Genomic DNA, 7,277 nt, shown 5'->3' on the forward strand with positions numbered 1-7,277 from the left:
GGAGACGACAAAGCTTGTTGTTTGGTGTGTTGGAGGGTGTCATGAGCATCATCATCTTGCGTGCCACTAACTTATTACCATGTCGCAGCAAAAACTAGAGAGGAAGAAAGATGCTCACCAAAGTTAAAGACGTGGCAATCAGTTTTGCAGAAGAAGATAACGGATGATGAAAGGATGAAGACAACGGTATTTGTGCCCCAAATTTCACATAATGTCATATAGAAGGAGGATGGAAGAATTGTATTTGTATTTTTTAACGACAATGCTAAAATCCTGCCGACTGGTGGTTTGCATCAGGCGCGTACAACTCGCGAGCTGCTCAATCGGAATCCAACGTCGCGCGTTGTCCGTGGTGCGCGCAGCGCGTGTGGCGATAGCCATTACATCGCTTCCCTCTCGATGACAAGTGGGCCCCGCCAAAACCGCCCGTCTCTCCCAAAGCCCACGATCCCCACTTCTCCCCTCTCCCCCTTCGCCCGCATTACTTCTTCCCCGTCTGTTGTTGTGGTTTGCATTCGAATCCCCTCTTGCTACCCTCCCCCTCGTCCGCGGCGGTTGCTGGTGGTGGCGCGCTCCGGTTCTCGGTGGACGGCGTCTGAATCTGCGGTTAGGAACGCATTCCCCCACCCCCTTGTGTCCTTGTTTTGCTCCGCTGATAACTTCCCGCCGGTCCGCCATTGATTTTTGCTACTCAGAGCCTTCGGATCCGGTGGGTTGTAGTTTAGGTCAACTTCTAGTTTCTGAATTGGCGTTGAGGAGCGCACCCCCCCCCCGCCCCGCTCCCGCTCTGGATTCTTGTTGCTCCGTCGGCATGCTCCGCCATTGATTTTTGGTGTTTGGACCCTTAGAATCCGGCCGGTTGATGTTCTCATTAGGTTAGATTAGGTCGCCTTCTAGTTCCAGTTCAATATGGCTCGGACATCTGGTGGGTGTGGATAGATTTTTGTGGTGGATAAGCGTGGTTGGTTCTACTAAGGATTTTCCCACACATTTTTTTGTTCACCTGTTAGTGTCGTGGATGTGGATTTTTAGGACATGCAATAGTGTTTGGTTTATGGATTTTAAGATGTGCACTAGTGGCTGAGGATTTGAACAGTAACCCTAAGTTCACTCCCAAAATATTGTTATGTTGGTTTTGTTTGATGCGGTCTGTCTATCGATTAGGCTTGTGGTGCTCTAATTAGCATGTTTATAATGCTTGAATTACCTATGATGTTTGTTCTGTTTAATTATCATGATGTTTGTATTGAACTTGCCAATGACATTGCACTCAAATTACCAGATGCTGAAGCACTGCTATTATCGATGTTGTTTGTTATGGTTAAATTATCATGATGATGGTATTACACATACCAATGACATTGCACTGAAATTACCAGTTGCTGAAACACTTTTTTTATGAGTGGTGTTGTTTATGTGCCTAAATTTCTTGTTGTCGGTAATTTTTAGCGGTGCAATCATGCTCTGATTAATAATTGTTCTTCAAACAGTTACATCCACATTAGGTTGTGTTTTTTGGACTGCAGCCTCGCTATTTTAATGCTTTGCGTTTCTTTTTTTTTGGATATCTCCAATGATGATGTGCAATCACTTACCATTATCATGTTACTGTAGTAATTAGTATTTTTCTAGTCTAACTACATGCAGCAGAATGCTCTTTTCTTATTCAATGGTCTAGTTGTTTTTTGTATGCTTACCAACATCATTTTTGTGATTATTAATGATCGTGTGTCAATGCTAATTTTATCTCTGGTAATTTGGTTGTACATCATCAAATTGATGCCGCCTTTCTAACTTACCAATACTATTGTGCCTCATTTATCAGTTACACATGCTTTTATATACCTGTGCCATTTGTTTTGCTATAGTTTAGCAGGTGTGGTGAACCAAGTGCAGTTTGCTTGATTTATTTATCAGTTGTATTATTGCTTTGTCAAACACGAGTTTATAAATGTTGTTGTTAATTGTGATATCATTTTTCACAAGTCATCTAATTGGTTTCATTCGCTTTTCTTTTTTGTTCCTACATGACAGGGACACAATGCCAAGGAAGCGCAAAGGAGATGGTGATGGAATCGATGAGGTTCCTTCGAAAAAGGCAAAACGCCTCCTCCGCGGAACAGAGCCTCACCCAGTTTGCTTCTTCTAGCATGCAAGGACATGAATGATGACAGGAAGGGTGCCATTGATGAGATGGATTTTACAAGCCTTCGGAATATCCAGTGTGACGATCTATTCAACAATCTCAGTGTGTGGCTTGCTGATTTGTACGACCCCGATTCCCGTGAGGTAGTCGTACTAGGGCGAGGCAGGCTTCCGGTACTGAGGAATACGTGCATCGTGTTATGGGCGTGCCCCATGGAGGCAATGATGTCCCTTACAACCTCCCTACTGAAGCTGATATTGAGTTAGGGCTTGAGTTGTTTGGCGAGCTTGGATATGCCCCTAAAATTACTGATCTTGTTGATCTCATAAAGGGTTCTGAAAATGCTGACGATTCTTTCAAGCGTATGTGGCTTTTGCTTGTGGGGAATACAGTCATTGCCCCGACCACCTCCAACAAAGTTAGCCCCAGATGGTATGCTATGTTGGTAAGTTGTTATGTAATTCTGTCATTTTCTTTCTTGTGTGCCTGATAACTTTACTGTGTGTCAGTGTGGTAACTTTCATAGATTTTGTGGTCCATTCAGTGAACTTCAGTTTCTTTTTGTTTTCAACTTGCAGTGTGACATCAATGGTATTAAAAATCTCAATTGGTCCAAATTTATTGCTGATGAACTACACAAGGCACTGCTGAAACGCAAGCCTACCCGGGGTTGACTTCTCTTCTACAATGTAAGCGGCGATGCTTTCCTCTTACCTTTTTTTTCATTTGTCATATTTTTGTCATTCTGTGTATGATTTCTATTCGTGTTTACCATTATGCTTGTATTTTTCTTATCAGCTATTTTACATTCATGCTATTAATCTTTCTGGAATCGGCATCGTATTGCTTGATGGTCCTTTTCCCATCAATGTTTGGACGAAGAAGTTGATAACTCTTGTCCTCAACAAGGATGTTCAGGCTTACAAAGTTTCTTTCGGGAAACTACCGGTAATCTATATCTATGTTTTTTAGTTCACACACTGCTTTGCAACTGCATTTTCTTTTCATTGTTTTTTGTTGTTACTTTTTTGACTTATCACTACATTTTTTTCCAGTTAAAGCCTGAGTTTGGCATGAATTTCTGTCTGTTTGGTGGTCTCGAAGGTCTTGACAAGTTTATGTGTGTTCATACTGCCCCAAGCTGCAGTCAGGAGGTGAGCATGTAACCTCTTTTTTTTTATATTCTATGTTTTTCATAGGCTGATAACTTATTTGTTGCACTCAATGTGGTGACCCTCTTTTGATGTGAACTTGACACTCTTTACTAATGCCATCAGATATTGTTGCTTCCAATGTGTCATATCATCTATAAAGGATAATAATTATGTTTGCAACCTTGTGACAATTCTTAGTGTAATGCCTTGATAACTTTGTTACATTCGTGTGATAACTTGGTATCATGATAACTTTGGTTGCATTCCTGTGATGATTCTTTTTTTGTAAAGCCTTTGATAACTTAAGTTTTTTGCTGATATCTAGTATTTTAGCTTTCTCATATATTGATCTTGATTTTCATGGTGTCTGAATGTTTGTTAAATCATGAATACATTCATGTGTTTACTGCAACGACACCACACATTCTTGTTTGGTATTGTTCATGTGTGTGCTTTTCGTGAACTCATGATAACTTTTGTTACATTTTGGTGATAACCTACTATTTATTTTTATTTTTTGCATTTTTTCTGTTGAACAGATGCCAAATCAACCCAGATAGTTGCTCGGTTCACGTCCGCCATGGCTGGCATACTAGGAGATCTTGTGCAATCATTTACCGCTTTGGATGATGAGGGCCATTCAGATGCGTCCCGTCGGCTAGACGCTGGATTGAATGTTCTTTCTTCTGCTGCCCGTACAACGGCAAGGACCACGCGCTCATCACAAGGCAGGCAGTCAGTAAGCCCCGGAAAGAATGTTGCTGAAGATTCTGGCAGTGATGACGAGTACCACGGAGGCAATGATGCTGAGTCTGATGAAGACTCCGATGATGACTCCGATGATTACCGAGTTGTTTGTCATTGTCGTAATGATCCTTTCATTGCTTCAGGCAGTGGTACCACGAATGTAGATACGGTCAGCGATCCAGCTGATGATGAAACCACACATCTGGATGATGCAACTATCAAAGCTCATGAGAACACAGGACCAGATGTTGAAGACACGCCTGTCCGCCCTGTCGATGAGAACCTTAATGAGTCTCAGATCATGCTCACTGGCACCTCTCACGCAGCATCAGTCGGATCAGGTGATGGAGGGCTTAGCCAGCAAGGTCTGACAAACACGCAAGCTGAGGTGGCCACTGAATCTTCTATCAAGCGATGTGGTTCTCAGCTTCTGGAAAACTTGGCTTACCAGAGGTGCAAGAAACTGAGGCTACCATCACCCCCCCCCTGTCCAGCTTCACCAACTGTGTCGCTCCGTCCAACTTCACCAGTTGTGCCCCCCAACCCATCGCAAAGGCCGTCTTCACCAAATGCACTGTCAGCAGCTGAAATTCATTTAGCTGCAAAGAAAGTTGTGGTCCAGGAGCTTGGTATACGTGTGGCTGAAAAGGGAACTGGTGTCGCCGTCCCACTATCCACCATGCGGAAGGAAGCCCCACACAGGTGAATGATTTTTTCCATGGTATTTTTTATTAATGTTGTGCCTGATACAACATGGTAAATCTAGTTGTTTGAGTATGGTAGTTTGCGTAATTTCATGCTGATAATTAACTTGCTCATATTTCCCTTGCAGGGCACCTGGCAAACAATCTGTTGCTGCTAAGGATTCAGAGATTGCACCAGTAAAAATGTATTCACATTCTTACTTTCGTTTATGTTCAATAGTTCTTTTTCTGTTTTTTCCATACTATTTTTATGTGCATTGAAACTATAGTTATGTTTGATGTCTACTACGCAACCTTCTCCTTGTAGACGTTGTTGGGCCTCCAAGTGCAGAGGTTTGTAGGACAGTAGCAAATTTCCCTCAAGTGGATGACATAAGGTTTATGAATCCGTGGGAGGCGTAGGATGAAGATGGTCTCTCTCAAGCAACCCTGCAACCAAATAACAAAGATTCTCTTGTATCCCCAACACACCCAATACAATGGTAAATTGTATAGGTGCACTAGTTCGGCGAAGAGATGGTGATACAAGTGCAATATGGATGGTAGATATAGGTTTTTGTAATTTGAAAATATAAAAACAACAAGGTAACTAATGATAAAAGTGAGCGTAAACGGTATTGCAATGATAGGAAACAAGGCCTAAGGTTCATACTTTCACTAGTGCAAGTTCTCTCAACAATAATAACATAACTGGATCATATAACTATCCCTCAACATGCAACAAAGAGTCACCCCAAAGTCACTAATAGCGGAGAACAAACGAAGAGATTATTGTAGGGTACGAAACCACCTCAAAGTTATCCTTTCTGATTGATCTATTCAAGAGTCCGTAGTAAAATAACACGAAGCTATTCTTTCCGTTCGATCTATCATAGAGTTCGTACTAGAATAACAGCTTAAGACACAAATCAACCAAAACCCTAATGTCACCTAGATACTCCATTGTCACCTCAAGTATCCATGGGTATGATTATATGATATGCATCACACAATCTCATATTCATCTATTCAACCAACACAAAGTGCTTCAAAGAGTGCCCCAAAGTTTCTACCGGAGAGTCAAGACGAAAACATGTGCCAACCCCTATGCATAGATTCATTGAACCCGCAAGTTGATCACCAAAACATACATCAAGTAGATCACGTGAATATCCCATTTTCACCACAGATAAGCACGGCAAGACATACATCAAGTGTTCTCAAATCCTTAAAGACTCAATCCGATAAGATAACTTCAAAGGGAAAACTGAAGGAAATATGCTCTAAAGGCAATAATAAAGTTATTATTTATTTCCTTATTTCATGATAAATGTTTATTATTCATGCTAGAATTGTATTACCCTGAAACATAATACATGTGTGAATACATAGACAAAGATAGTGTCACTAGTATGCCTCTACTTGACTATCTCGTTAATCAAAGATGGTTAAGTTTCCTGACCATAGACATGAGTTGTCATTTGATTAACAAGATCACATCATTAGGAGAATGATGTGATTGACTTGACCCATTCTGTTAGCTTAGCACTTGATCGTTTAGTATGTTGCTATTGCTTTCTTCATGACTTATACATGTTCCCATGACTATGAGATTATGCAACTCACATTTATCGGAGGAATACTTTGTGTGCTACCAAACGTCACAACGTAACTGGGTGATTATAAAGGTGCTCTACAGGTGTCTCCGAAGGTACTTGTTGAGTTGGCGTATTTCGAGATTAGGATTTGTCACTCCGATTGTTGGAGAGGTATCTCTGGGCCCACTCAGTAGTGCACATCACTATAAGCCTTGCAAGCAATGTAGCTAATGAGTTAGTTATGGGATGATGCATTACGTAATGAGTAAAGAGACTTGCCGGTAACGAGATTGAACTAGGTATTGAGATACCGACGACCGAATCTCGGGCAAGTAACATACCGATGACAAAGGGAACAACATATGTTGTTATGCGGTTTGACCGATAAAGTTCTTCGTAGAATATGTAGGAGCCAATATGAGCATCCAGGTTCCGCTATTGGTTATTGACCAGAGACGTGTCTCGGTCATGTCTACATAGTTCTCGAATCCGTAGGGTCCGCACGCTTAAAGTTTTGATGATGGTTATATTATGAGTTTATGAGTTTTGATGTACCGAAAGGTTGTTCAGAGTCCCGGATGTGATCACGGACATGACGAGGAGTCTCGAAATGGTCGAGACATAAAGATTAATAAATTGGAAGCCTATATTTGGATATCGGAAGTGTTCCGGGTGAAATCGAGATTTTACCGGAGTACCGAGGGGTTACCGGAACCCCCCGGGGGCTTAATGGGCCATAGTGGGCCTTAGTGGAGAAGAGGAGATGCGGCTAGGGCAGGGCCGCGCTCCCCTCCCCCCTAGTCCAAATAGGACAAGGAGAGGGGGGCCGCGCCCCCTGTCGGTGTCAAAACCGGCGGATCTCGGGTAGGGGGTCCCGAACTGTGCGTCTAGGTGGATGGTAACAGGAGACAAGGGACACGATGTTTTACCTAGGTTCGGGCCCTCTTGA

Source organism: Triticum aestivum, chromosome 7B, assembly GCF_018294505.1.
Source record: "Triticum aestivum cultivar Chinese Spring chromosome 7B, IWGSC CS RefSeq v2.1, whole genome shotgun sequence".
Classification (NCBI taxonomy): domain Eukaryota; kingdom Viridiplantae; phylum Streptophyta; class Magnoliopsida; order Poales; family Poaceae; genus Triticum; species Triticum aestivum.